This window comes from Phoca vitulina, unplaced genomic scaffold (assembly GCF_004348235.1).
Source record: "Phoca vitulina isolate PV1807 unplaced genomic scaffold, GSC_HSeal_1.0 scaffold20, whole genome shotgun sequence".
Classification (NCBI taxonomy): Eukaryota; Metazoa; Chordata; class Mammalia; order Carnivora; family Phocidae; genus Phoca; species Phoca vitulina.
Genome location: NW_022589723.1, coordinates 12,950,586 through 12,964,089, shown reverse-complemented (window position 1 = coordinate 12,964,089; position 13,504 = coordinate 12,950,586). Strand labels below are relative to the sequence as shown.

The following is a 13,504-nucleotide window of genomic DNA, read 5'->3' as shown; positions in this document are numbered from 1 at the left end:
TGTTTATCCATTCTTCTATTGATGGACATTTGGGTTGTTTCTAGTTTTTGATAATTCTCAATAGAACGTCAATGAACATTCTCGCACCTGTCTTTGGTGGACATAATGCATTCATTCCTCTTGGGTATGTATCTAGGAGTGGAATTGCTGGGTCACAGAGTTCGCCAGCCAACCTGTGGCAGGGAGAGTTTCTGCCCATCTCCGTATGCCTGCCCCAGGCTCCTCTCCTCATTGGTCCCACCCAACCTCTTCCTACAGCCCAAATGCCTTTGGCTCCCAACCCTCTATATTGAAGGAATCTCTCTGACAGAAGTGAAAGAACGCTGGCTCAGAGACCAGGATTCTGGTGCCAACTTTACCCCTAAGTAGCTACAAAGGAAAAACCCTTAACTTCTCTGAGTCTGTTTCCTCATATATTAAAATGTCTATGTGGGTATTAGGAAGTCAGACAGCAATACTGGCCCAGAAAATGATTCAGATGAGAAAATGTATGTGTTGTGTGCCAGGCTCAGCCTACCAATAATCAGTGTTGTAGCTGGACCAGCCCTTGGGGTTCTCCTTATGATTGCTAGACGCCCTCAGGAATAACCATCAGGAGACTTTGAAAGAGATGAGGTTTATTACTTGTAAGTGTTGGAAATTACATGACACACCTGGGGCCACACAGTGAGGTCATAGCTCGGGCCTGGGATTCTGCTTCTACTGGGCTAGAGGGTGGGTGCTTAGGGTTTTGCAAGCTCACTCTTTATTGGTGAATTTAAAACAAGAGTGGAGGGGCATCTGGCTAGCTGGGTTGGTAGGAGGAGCATGTGACTCTTGATCTCAGGGTTGTGAGTTTGAGCCCCATGTTAGGTGGAGAGTACTTAAAAATAAAATCTTTTTTAAAAAAACCCATAAGAGGGGTGCCTGGGTGGCTCAGTCAGTTAAGCATCCAATTCCTGATTTTGGTTCAGGTTATGATCTCAGGGTTGTGAGATTGAGCCCCAGCGTGGAGCCTGCTTAAGATTCTCTTTCTGCCCCTCGACACCTCTAAAAAAAATTTAAAAACCCCATAAGAGTGGGAATTGAAAGTACAGGAGGAGAAAAAACAAGCAGCTCAAATAGTCAGTTATCAAACAAACTTCAACATAGATTTCTAAAACAATGGAGCTTTGACTGGTGAGGTGGGAGGGATCGCATCCTGGCTCTTTATCCAATCGTGTGGCTGGCAACGTGTTTATTCAAGATAGCCATCTCTTAAATGACTGTCTCTTTTTTTCTGTATTTATTGAGAAATAATTAACCTGTATCACTCTATTACTGTGTAAGTTTAAGAAGTACAGCATAATGGTTTGATTTACATATATTGTGAAATGATCACCACAATAGCTTCAGCTAACATTCATCATCTCATATAACTACCATAAAAAGAAAAAAAGAAAAGAAAAAATCATTTTTTTCTCCTTGTGATGAGAACTCTTAGGATTTACTCTCTTAACATCTTTCCTATATATCACACAGCAGTGTTAGCTAATGTAATGTTGTGCATTACCTCCCTAGTACTTATTTATGTTATACCTGGAAGTTTGTACCTTTTGATCCCCTTTCTCCACTTCCCCCTCCCCACCCCCACCTCTGGTAACCACAAATCTGATCTCTTTTTCTATGAGTTTGGAGGCGTTTTTTGTTGTTGTTCCATATATAGGTGAGGTCATACAGTATTTATCTTTCTCTGCGTGACTTGTTTCACTTGGCATAATGCCTTCAAGCTCCATCCATGTTACCACAAAGGTAGAATGTCCTCATTTTTTATGACTGAATAATATTCCATATATATACTTACATACCACAACTTCTCTATCCATTTATCCACTGATGGACACTTGAGTTATTTCTGTGTCTTGGCTAATGTGAATAATGCTTCTATGAATATGGCAGTACAAATACCTTTTCAAGTTAGCATTTCTGTTTCCTTTAGACATATCCACCATATGTCTAGAGGTGGAATTGCTGGATCATATGGTAGCTCTATGTTTTCTTTTTAGAGGATCTTCCATACTGTTTTTCACAGTGGCTGCACCAAATTACCATCCTCTTAACAGAACAGTACACAAGGGTCCCTTTTCTTCTTAGCCACACCAGCATTTGTTATCTCTTATGTTTTTGATGATGGCTATTCTAACAGGCGTGAGGTTTTAGTTTGCATTTCCCTAATGACTAGTGATAGTGAGCATCTTTTCATGTACCTGTTGATCTTTTGTATGTCTTCTTTGGTACTTTGACCATTTTTTAAAAGATTTTATTCACTTATGAGAGAGAAAGAGAGCAGGGGGAGGAGCAGAGGGAGAGGGACAAGCAGACTCTGCACTGAGCATGGAGCCCAAGGCAGGGCTCTATCCCAGGACACTGAGATCATGACCTGAGCCAAAACCAAGAGTCAGATGCTCAACTGGACTGAGCCAATGCCTCAGTCAAAATCCAAAGTTAAGTTAGTCACGTGCATTAAAAAAAAAAAATAGAAAAGGAAGGAAGGAAGAAAAGAAGGAAGGAAAATAAAGAATAAGAAAGAAAGAAAGAAAAAAAGGAAAGAAGGAAAGAAGGAAAGAAGAAAGAAAAAATTATCAAGGTTTGCACTATACTATAAGAATGTATTATATAATTGCAATATGTGATGATTATTAATCTACCTATTTATTAACACCATCAAGCCTATGAGCTTCCAGCCCTCCTGCTCCTCACTGGTGCACAACCAGTGATTAATCCTAAACTCTAGTCCCTTAAGTCTCGACCTTAGCTTATTCCCAAATCTGGCTCATCAGTGCCTTCCTTATTCCTTTCTAAAGACTACTCAAAGTATTTATCTGCCCCATCTTAACTCACCTCTCCTTGCCAGACTAGAGAATGTTGTTGATATGGCTGCCATGATTATCCATAACACTCTACTCAGCCCTACCCTCCCTGCCATGCTAGAGCCTGAGGATCTCCTGAAGACTCCATGATCATGCTTGACCAGACACCACACAATGTCAAGTGCATGTCCAGCTCAACAGAGGGACGTGCCATCATGATCTTGAATAGCCTCAGGTGGCCTGGCCTCCGTTCTGACTCCCTACTCCAGCCAGGTTCTCAATGTCAACACTAGGTATATATTCTTGTGATCTGGCTGCTCAGTCTAACCTTGCCCAGATTTCTAGTGAGCCATTTGTTGCTGAGATAAGAGTAAGGGCCCCTGGGGTAAGCCAGGAACAGGCAGCCAACACATGATGTGCCTTTGGGTTGAGAAAATGAGGTCATCGACTACACAAGTGGGTGTAGGGGAGAGGACAGACTCTGGAAAATTATGTAAACAAGGGAAGCCACAAAAATACCTCAGGGAAAGAGGACTGGGGAAGTGGACTTAGAGGAAATTCATGGAAACGTTCATCCTAACAGTGTAAAAGGGAACAAACCTCTACCTCAGGTCACAGATGTTGATCTCAGGCCTTGGGACAAAGCCCAACGCAAATTCTGCCTCGAAGGGATAGAGATAAGGATGAAAATGGAACAGGGATGAAGAAGGAATCAGGTGGGATTGGATGGCAATGGGAATGAGGATGGAGAAGATGAGGATGAGGATGAAATTGGATGGAAGAGCTTTGGGGTCAGGCAGGGAGTAGATGAGGACGGGCAGGTGTTGAGGCTGAGCTCTATAGGAAAGGAATGAAGGCTAGCTCTTTGCCTCTTTTTCCAACTTTCCAGACTGACTTTCTACCCCACTTGAGAAGAAAGTTGACAAGATGTGGAAACCTACCCCACTTGAGAAGAGAGAAAGTTGATAAGATGTGGAAACCTTCCCACTCACTTGCTAAGAATTTTTGAGTAAGTGGAGCCAATCTAGCAAAGCAGTTGAGAGTAAGGGCTCTTTTTTTTTTTTTTTTTTAAAGGTTTATTTAAGAGAAAGCTTTGCGCATGCGCATATGTGAGCATGGGGCTGGGGCAGAGGGCGAGAGAATCTTTTTTTTTTTTTTAAGATTTTGTTTATTTATTTGTCAGAGAGAGAGTGCACACAAGCACAAGCAGGGGGAGCAGCAGGCAGAGGGAGAAGCAGACACCCCGCTGAGCAAGGAGCTCCATGTGGGACTTGATCCCAAGACCCTGGGACTGTGACCTGAGTCCACGGCAGACACTTAACCCACTGAGCCACCCAGATGTCCCAAGAGTAAGGGGCTCTTGAGTCAAACTGGACTGCACCCACCTGGGTGGCCTACACGGGAAAGAAGTCGAAAGCGCCGGGAGGTAGCAGTCACCACCATGCCAAAGAATAAAGGTAAAAGAGGTAAAAACAGGCGTAGGGGTAAGAATGAAAATGAATCTGAAAAAAGAGAATTGGTGTTTAAAGAGGATGGACAAGAGTATGCTCAGGTAATTAAAATGTTGGGAAATGGACGATTAGAAGCTATGTGTTTTGATGGTGTAAAGAGATTATGTCATATCAGAGGAAAATTGAGAAAAAAGGTTTGGATAAATACCTCCAACATTATATTGGTTGGTCTTTGAGACTACCAGGATACAAAGCTGATGTAATTTTAAAGTACAATGCTGATGAAGCTAGAAGTCTGAAGGCATATGGCGAGCTTCCAGAATATGCTAAAATCAATGAAACAGATACATTTGGTCCTGGAGATGATGATGAAATCCAGTTTGATGATATTGGAGATGATGACGAAGACATTGATGATATCTAAATTGAACTCAGAGTATGTGAGGATTATTCTACAATTTCAGTTTTGGCCAACACCTGTTAAGAAGACTAAAACTTCATTTATGAATTTAGTTTGTTAAGACACACTGATTTATTTTCATTGTTTTGAAGTATTGTATTTCTCTAAAAACTGATGAAACTGGATTACTTTAAGTGAAATTTTAACACTTTTTTCTTTTGATGTAATTGAATTTAGGAATAAAAGACTACAATATCTGCTGTTAAATAATAGAAACAAGTCATTCCCACTGTGACTACTTTATTCTAGTTAATAGGTGTTTTGAATAAATTGCCTTATCATTATAGGTTTTGATAAAGCCTTGTTCCAGCTAGTCTGTTTACAGTCTTTCTGTATATTCTAGTTAACTAGATGTTTTCTAAGATTTTTGATGTAATTTAAGAAAGGTGTAAGTCTACACTTAAAGTCAAGAAATGGGGCTATTTTCATATTTATGTAGTCATATGTATTTTTATACTGTTTGATAACTTAAATATTCTTTTCATCATTATATGTTGCCACCATCATAAAAAAAAAAGCATTTCCAAAATGCAGTTTTTAGAACATGGGTTTGAAAAGCAATTTTCAATTTGTAAGATTAGTAGTTACAAAAATTAGTGCTAGGTAACCCAATTATTTTTACATTGGAAGTACTGACATATTATTTTAGTATTTTTACTTAATGTGTATAGAAAATTTCTCAAGATAGCTTTTGATGGTAAAATAAGTACAGTATTTTTTATTATACAGAATAGGTTGTGTTAAATATGTCATTTATTGTCAAAAGTAATATGGATTGTAACCCATATTTTTGGGCTTTTTTTTAAATTAAATTACAATGTATAAATGAAAAACTAATTATATAGTAAGTTATATTAAACTAAGCCTTTCTTAAAGCCTTAGCTGGGTTTTATAAAAGGGGAAGAAAGGAGCCACCACTGAGAAATATAATAAAATATGTTGCTGAGTATAAAAAAAAAAAAAAAGACCCAGCTGGGTGACCTTGAGCAAACAAAGGAAACTCTCAGTGCCTCATTTGGTAGGTTACAAGTGTTCAGCCAAAGATAATGTGTGGAGAGCCCTTTACTGTGCCTGGCATCTAGTAATATTGGTCTTATTATTACTTTCATTAAGAGAAGTTGAGGATCCAGAAGGCAGAGCTCTATATTCTGAGGAGTTTGGAGTGTTTGGGTCTTTTTTTTTTTTTTTTTTTTAAGATTTTATTTATTTATGAGTCAGAGAGAGAGTGAGAGAGATTACAAGCAGGGGAAGCAGCAGGCAGAGGGAGGGGGAGAAGCAGGCTCCCGCTGAGCAAGGAGCCCGATGCGGGGCTCAATCCCAGGACCCTGGAATCATGACCTGAGCTGAAAGTAGATGCTTAACCAACTGAGCCACCCAGGCATCCCTGGAGTGTTTGGGTCTTGAGTGATGTCAAGTGCCTTGTTTCCAGTCCAGGCCTGTCCTGTGTGACCACTCCGCCAATTTTTCATCTCCCCAAGAAAAGAGAGGAAGTTTGCCCTACCCTCTAGGGATACCTAGCCCCTAAATCATCTGGAAGTCACTCCATCCTGGCCTTGCCTGAAATGGAATGTGACAAAGTGAGCTGATCACCTCCTGACCCAGGCTCCAAGAATTCTATAAAGGGTGTGAGAATCTCTCCAGCCAATTTCCCTGGAGAGTGACCTCAGATGAATCATAATGTGAAGGAACTTCCTTTTCTGAGAGTGAGAGGCTGGCCGTGAGATTCTAGGAGAGACTGCCCAAAACACATTGAATGCTGGAATAGAAACCTGGATTCTATCTCCAGCCATCCTACTAAAATCACTGTGTGACCTTAGGGAAGTCACCTGAGTTCTCTGGGCCTCAATTTCCTCACCAAGAAAATAAAGGGATTAAGCTAAGACCCCTTCCAGACCTAAAATTTCACTATTCCCTTCTACACTTGTCATCTCAAACAAATGGAAGCCCCCATATTAGGAAAAAGGCTTCCTAGGCTTCTCATTCAAGGTTCGATCAGCTAGGGGAAGGGAACTGACATTTAAGATTCTATATCACATTTACATAAATTTCCTCATTTAATCCTCATACTAACCCTTTGGGGGAAATATTGTTGCCCCTATTGTACAGAGGAGGCCCCTGAACCTCAGGGAGCAAATTGCCCACAAATATCCAGCTGGTAACAGGCAAAATCAGGATTTGAACCCAGGTCCCATGAAATCTCAGAATCCCTGCTCTTTCCAAAGTAATGGAGTTGCCCTCTCAGGCCCAGGGCTGGGTTCCCTACTATGCTCTCTCATTTAATTTTCTCAGCAGCCTGTGAGACAGCCATAACATCTGGAAATCCAGCAGTAAGAGAATAGTTAAGTAAACTACAGAATCAAACAGTATTATGTAACCACTTACAATGAAAATCACTAGATGAGTAATCTCATACTTAGAGATTTAGGATAGGAAATATCTCCAGAGTCTTAAAATATTTAAGCCCTCTCCTCCCAAATTCCTCTTGTAGGAACTTATCCCAGGAAAATGATAAAAAATCTGGACAAAGGTTTACATTTATAGTATATATATTATATCCCCTTGCTTGAGTTCCCTCTCTCGCTCTCTCTGTCAAATAAATAAATAAAATCTTTAAAAAAAAATCTTTTTAAAAAAATAGATTCCAGTCCAAACAAAAGTCTTTTGGGAGAAACTGTAATTACAAAGATTTTGTAAACATATAAAAATGGCTAATATTTATTACTGGGTAAAAATAAATCATATCTATGTTTTGATGGTAACTAAGAAAATATTTATAAATTGTTAATAGTGTTTATCTTTGGGGGTGGAGTAGAATTGAGAGTGACTTTCATTTTCTAATTACACATTTCTGTGATTTTTTTATAATAAGTATATATCACTTTCATAGTCATAAAAAATAGAGATATCTTAAAATTATAATTATGTATAAGCAAGGATTGGCAACAGAGAAAAGTTAAAAGTTGACATGTTACAGTGATGGTTGTTGTCAAATCAAAATTTGTATTACAGCTGTGTCAAAAAAAATTTTTTTAATCAGTGTTTCTGTATTAACCCATTTGATGTGTGTTGGTTTTTTGTGCAGCGATAGAAAACGGTAACATCCTCTAATACATCATCCTGTATATTTTACTTTATATAATGTCTCAACCTGCAAGGGTCGTGTTTATCATCTCTTTCCTTTCAGTCACCACCCTCAATTAAATGTCAGCTCCATGTTCATCTGAGCCATTCCTATGAATGGTCTCTGGCATAGAATAAATGCTTGGAAATTTTTTTTTTTTTTAAATCAGTGTTTCACCCTCACAAGGGAAAAGGTGGTTAAAAGGAACCTAAAGAAGGAAGAAACAGTGGGAGGAATGCTTCATAGCATTTATTCTTAAAGAAAGAAAAGAGGAAAATATTTTTGCTTCCCCAACAGAGCAGATGGGTGATCCTTGAAAATTGCATTAATATCCGTCAGCACATGGGCACCTGGGTGGCTCAGTCCATTAAGCAGTTGACTTTTGATTTCGGCTCAGGTCATGAGCTCAGGGTTGTGAGATGGAGCCCTGCATTGGGCTCCACGCTCTGCAGGGAGTCTGCTTGAGGATTCTGTCTCTCTTTCCCCCCCCCCCCCCCCCCCCCCCCCCTGTGCCCTTTTTTTCTCTAAAAAAAAAAAAAAAAAAAAAAAATTCTTCAGCATAGAAATCCTACTTCTAATAATCCTACAGAAATATTTTATGTATTTATGTGGAAAGATATATGTACAATAAAATTCATTGTATTTATAAGGGCAACATATTAGAAGAAACCTACACACCCACCTACAGGATAATGATAAAAGATATATGATGATATATGGTACATCCATTCAATGGAATAATTTTAGCATTAAAAAGAATGAATATGGTCTACATGGATTATCATGTAAATATATGTAATGAGGACATGATCCCATTTTTGTACAATTAAATCTGTGTATGTATGATATAGATAAATGGAGATAGTGTATGGATAGCCTTTGGGGTATATCTTCAAGTACATACTCCAAATTATTAACTATGTAGGGTTCTACGAAAAGGGGGATTGAGGTAAGGTAGGGACATTTTGTTTCTCAGCTGAGTTAAATCTCCATTTTACAGGAGAGCAAATAATTAGCAATGCCAAGAATACTAGCCTAGAAAGCCTAAATAGAGCCAAATTAAACAACAAGTTGATTATAATGCAAACCACCCTGCCCCCACCACGTACCTAGCAGCTGAACAGAGAGAACATCAAGGTCCAAGGGCCACACTGTGATCAAGAATATCACAAAGAAAATGCAGCATCACTGTGGTTGAGGGATCTGTCATTTGAGCTCAAACCCCCACGAGCCAGTCATCTCCATTCAAGTTCCATCACTGCACTGACCCTTAATGTGAGGGCAAGATGAGATAATGTTTGTAAAGCACACAGTGCGACCCAATCCTCCATATTTCCTTGTACAACTATTTGCCAAGTCTGTAAATTCTGAGATGAGATCAAATAGGATCATATAAATATGGGTGCACTACTTGGTGAGTGGTGGGGGGGGCTGGTAAGAGATGTTTTAAGAAAGCTAGAATAAATTTTTTTGAGCCTCATGTCTGAAGCCTGGGGAAAGAGAAGAGCCTGAAAGAAAAGCCCCACAACACGAAGGAAAAGGAACTAGCAACATAAGATAAGGACCCCAGTTGATTTTTGCTACTTTGGGAGCATATTTCAAGAAATGGAAACCTTGAAAGAATTCACCAACAGAGGTCATGGGCTGTAGAAATAATTCATAGTAACAGTGGGGACACTAACACAGAAGTGATCTGAAAGACTGAGGTCACGTCTAATGGCATGAGGTCTAATTAAATGGTGTATCAGCTTCGATATCCTGACAACTACCAGGCAAGTGAACAGTGAGGTTCACAGGGTTTTCTAGACTACGCTATGATATCAAAGGGTTAATAAGGCTGGGGAGGAAACTTAAACCCATATTTCTCTCAAGCAAGATTAAAATATGAAATCGGTAGTAGAAAGGATAAAAATATTCTGTTAAAGATTCTTATGGTAAAAACCAGTTTAAAAAACTAGCCAGGTGAGGTGATGCTCTCATCTGACCTAACTTTCAAGGACCCAGAAAACACAAAGTCCCCCACAGAAATTGCATACAGGGAAAGGAAGCAAAAGAAGAAAGCGAGGCGGGTCCGAGGGAGGACGAAGCCACACGCGCCACGGCCAAAGCCACAGTGAGGACCGGCTGAATTCCTCTGGCACTGGAAGGGTCATCGATGATTCAAAAACAAAACTCAGGGTGATGAAGCCCACAAAACATGGCTAAGACCAAAAGATGCAGGCATCTGGGGACTCACAGGAGGCACCAAAGCCTGGCCCGCTGTTGGCAGTCACTCTGCTGGTCATCGGATACAGAAGGTGATTAATTAAAAAGACGAAGGATGTAGCCTCATGGCTGAAGCATGCAGGCAGCCGGCTTCTCAGAACTAGCGGACCCACCCCACAGTCCTTGAGGCCACATGACTGACCCTTGGGCCCATGATGTCATACATCACCCTGCCCAGACTGCACAGGGGTCTGCTGGGGACAGGGGTAGGGTTCTAATTGTTTGCGAGGGGGTAGCTCCCTCTGTCTCCCTGCTTCTGGGAACTGGCTCCAGCCAAAGCCTTTTTGGGAATGGAGAGTGTCCCCTGCCTTGAGGGCCCGCGCGGCTACTTATGCTCTTCTGCGGTTAAGTCTGAAAACCAGCGAATTGTGAGTCCCTTATTCATTTTCTCTCTAACATAACATAATAAAATTAAATTTAAAAAAGATTTTATTTATTTACTTTAGAGAGAGAAAGGGGGGGAGGAGCAAAGGGAGAGGGAGAGAGAGAATCTCAAGCAGACTCCCCACTGAGCAAGGAGCCCAACAAGGGGCTCAATCCCACATGATCCCCCTGAGATCATGACCTGAGCTGAAATCAAGAGTCAGATACTTAACCCACTGAGTCACCCAGGAGCCTCCTCCTTACTCATTTTTTTAAATTCCAAAAGTGATGAACGATCCTGGTTAAAAAATGTATATTTTTTCAATCAATAGAGAAATGTATATGATTTTAAAAAAGAAATTCCTCCTGTTACCCTCCCTTCAAACAATACAAAATCTCAAAATTTTTTCCTCCAGAGTTAACTGCCATTAACACTTTGGTGTCTATCCTCATAGAAATTTTTTCCCCACATACATTCAAACATATGCATATATGAGGTTGGGGTGGGAATGGGGCAAATTATTTAACCTCTGTACCTCAGTTTTCTCAGCTTTAAGATGGGGGTAATGATATTAATCCACAGGGTTATTTGAAGGTGACCTGAGCTAAGACATCTAGCATTCTTAGAAGCATCTGGCTCGGACCGTAGTAAGCATTCGGGCATTATTGTTATGATTATTCCCTCATTCTTTCTCACAGCAGCTTAGTATTCTATTGTATAAGTGAGAATGATACTGGGAGAGGAGTTACTGACCCCACTACAGATGCCCAAGAACACACACAAATTAAATAGCTCTCCTAAAATTAGTTGGGGTGGGGGGGACGTGTTGGTCCCAGAACCGAGAACTCCTGATACAGTGTTTTTCTTACCACACCAGAGGGTCCCTCACAATCCTTCTTAAAGCCAAAAGGGTTTGGAGTGGGCAGCTGGTCCCCATCTTATTTGGACTCCAGGCTGTCTCCTGGGCCTCCAGGGCTGGGGGCTCAAGGCTCAGGTGAGCCTTCCTCTTGCTGCAGTTTCCCAACATGCCCCTCTTGGGTCCTTGGGGCTTGACTTCTCCTTCTACACAATGAGTCCTGCTGAAGTCTCCTGGCCACTCCGGGGTCAGCTCAAGCTGACGGCGCAGGACGGCAGTGGCTTGGAACTGAGAGGGAGGTCTGGCTGCTTATGAGGCTACAGATATTTCTAGAGCTCCTTCTGTGTGTGCAAGGCACTGTGCTAACCGAGGGCATACCTCCATGCCTCCGGGAGTCCTGGTCCCACTGGGACCAACTGCTCAGGGCTCCTGGGTACAGGGCCTCCTCGGGTCTCAGGGGGCAGCCTAGGGCAGCCAGGTAAGAGATAGCTCCTGAGTACAATGACCTGGTTCCCAATCCTCCTCTCTGTCAGCTCTCCAGATCTACTTCTCCTGCTCTTGCCCTGACAGGTTTATGGAAGAGTTGAGGGTGCTGGGTCGTGCCGGGCTGAGGCCTTTTCTGCCACCCTGGGAACTTCTCACATACTTCCAAGTGCCTTTCCAGACTCCAGGTACAGAGCCGGAAAAGTCTTGGGGATCAGCCCCCCTGCTCATTTACCAGATGAAGAGACAAGGTTAGGTGAGGGAGAGGCAGGGCCTTATTAAGCACAATCATGGCGCCATTCACCAAGCTAGATTTCAAATCTAAGCTCTGTCCGGAGTTTTAGATTCACTTTCATCAATCCTTACAGTTGCTTGTCAGACCCCAGCCGCCAAAATGGTGAAGCAGATGGAGAACAAGTATGCTTTTCAGGAAGCCTTGAACAGTGCAGGAGATAAACTTCTCAGTCACATGGTGTGGGCCTTGCAAAATGAGCAAGCCTTTCTTTCTTTCTTTCTTTTCTTTCTTTCTTTCTTTCTTTCTTTCTAGGAATCTGTTCTTTCTTTTTTCAAAATATTTTATTTATTTATCAGAGAGAGAGAGAGCACAAGCTGGGGGAGCTGCAGGCAGAGGGAGAAGCAGGCTCCCCACTGAGCAGGGAGTCCGATGCGGGACTCAATCCCGGGACTCGATCCTGGGACTCGATCCCAGGACTCCAGGATCATGACCTGAGCCGAAGGCAGACGCTTAACTGACTGAGCCACCCAGGCGTCCCATGAGCAAGGCTTTCTTTCATTCCCTCTCTGAGAAGACTTCCAACGTGATGTTCCTTGAAGTAGACATGGGTGACAGTCAGGTTGTTGCTTCAGAGTGTGAAGCCAAATACATGCCAACCTTCCATTTTTTAAAAAGGGACAAAAGGTGAGTGAATTTTCTGGAACTAATAAGGAAAAACTTGAAGCCACCATTAATGAATTAATCTAATTATGTGTTCTGAAAACATAACCAGCCATTGGCTGTTTAAAACTTGTAATTCTTTTTTATTTATAAAAAGGAAAGATTGAGTATGAAGGCTACATACTCAACTGCCTTCTGATTATAAGTGACTAAATAAAATACTGATTCTACCCTTAAAAAAAAAACTTCAAAATCACTTCATTTTGTTTCAGTGACAACCTTGAGCTAGGTATTATTTTTCTTACTTAAAGGATGAAGAACGATGAGGCTTAAAGAATTAAAGTGATTTGCTCAAGGTCATAAGGAAATGGAGTAGACTAATGTGTACCTACCTCTTTCTTACTGTAAGGAGGTCACGACATTGGAACACCCCACTAGCCTCTTTCTTTACCACCTCTTCCAAATGCATGGGAGTTTTTCCTCCAGGTGGGCCCATGATAAGACATATTTTGGGTGACAGAAACACCTCCCCAGCCAACCACCCCAACAATATCTGTCTTCTCCTTGGAAGCCTCACTCCCTCTGGAACCCTGTTATGAGAGAAGACAGCACGGCACCATGGCTTTTGGGGACCAGTGAACAGGGCAACGGCGTTCCTCAGGTTCTAGTTTTGTTGGGTGTGCAGTGAGATATGGGAATCTTATACGTGGTACCAGGAGAAGCCAAGTTGGGCTGGTTCAGGGAAGCTCTGGCTGGAGCCTGTCTGTCCCTGTGCTATGCA

The 13,504-nt window shown here is 41.5% G+C and overlaps 2 pseudogenes; both read left to right on the top strand.

Moving 5' to 3' along the window:
- The first annotated feature begins 4,226 nt into the window (after positions 1-4,226).
- Positions 4,227-5,681, top strand: LOC116640519 (annotated as a pseudogene).
- A 6,541-nt stretch (positions 5,682-12,222) lies between these two features.
- On the top strand, positions 12,223-12,810 carry LOC116640216 (annotated as a pseudogene).
- The last annotated feature ends 694 nt before the right edge of the window (positions 12,811-13,504 follow it).